The following is a 1,379-nucleotide window of genomic DNA, read 5'->3' as shown; positions in this document are numbered from 1 at the left end:
ACCCAACTGAAATTAAAAGTAACATAACAGAATACTATGGAAAACTGTACTCTAACAAATTTGAAAACCTAGAGGAAATGGACAGACTTTTAGAAACACACTACTACCTAAAATGACAGCAGTAGAACAAGTGAATAAACCCATAACAAAAGAAGAGATTGAAGAGGTAATTTTAAAACTCCCAACAAAAAAAAAGCCCTGGCCCAGACAGTTTCACTGGAGAATTCCACCAAACTTTCAGAGAAGAGTTAACACCACTGTTACTAAAGGTACTTCAGAGTATAGAAAAAGATGGAATACGCGCGAACTCTTTCCATGAAGCCAGCATAACCCTGATACCAAAACCAGGTAAAGACATCACAAAAAAAGAATGTTACAATATCCCTCGTGAACATTGACGCAAAAATCCTCAACAAAATTCTAGCCAATGAAATTCAACAACATATCTTAAAAAATAATTCACTATGACCAAGTGGAATTTATATCAGGTGTGCAGGGATGGTTCAACATTAGAAGAACAATCAATGTAATCCATCATACAAATAAAACAAAAGATAAGAACCACGTAATCTTATCAATTGATGCAGAAAAGGCGTTTGACAAAGTCCAACACCCATTCATGATAAAAACTTTCTCCAAAATAGGAATACAAGGGAAATTCTTCAACATAATTAAGGGCATTTATACAGGCCAAAAGCTAACATCACCCTAAAGGGAGAGAGTCTGCAAGCATTCCTCTTGAGAATGGGAACCAGACAAGGGTGCCCTTTATCACCACTCTTCTTCAACATTGTGCTGGAGGTCCTAGCCACAGCAATTAGGCTAGAAAAAGAAATAAAGGGCACCAAAATTGGTAAGGAAGAAGTAAAAGTATCTCTATTTGCAGATGATACGATCTTATACACAGAAAACCCCAAAGAATCTACAAGAAAACTACTGGAAATAATAGAAGATTTTAGCAAAGTATCAGGATAAAGATAAACATACAAAAATTAGTTGGATTCCTCTACACCAACAAAGAGAACTTCCAAGAGGAAATCACCAAATCAGTACCATTTACAATAGCTCCCAAGAAGATAAAATACTTAGGAATAAAAGTAACCAGAGATATAAAGGAACCTATGCAAAGAAAACTATAAGACACTACTACAAGAAAACAAGAGACCTACATAAGTGTAAAAACATACCTTGCTCATGGATAGGACGTCTCCACATAGTGAAAATGTCAATTCTACCCAAAGCAATCTACAGATACAATGCAATCCTGATCCAAATTCCAAAGGCATTTTTTAAGGAGATGGAGAAACAAATCACCAACTTCATATGGAAAGGGAAGAGGCCCCGGATAAGTAAAGCATTACTCAAGAAGAAGAACAAAG

The sequence above is a fragment of the Trichechus manatus genome, unplaced genomic scaffold (assembly GCF_000243295.1).
Source record: "Trichechus manatus latirostris isolate Lorelei unplaced genomic scaffold, TriManLat1.0 scaffold00089, whole genome shotgun sequence".
NCBI lineage: Eukaryota > Metazoa > Chordata > Mammalia > Sirenia > Trichechidae > Trichechus > Trichechus manatus.
This window is presented reverse-complemented; position numbering follows the sequence as displayed.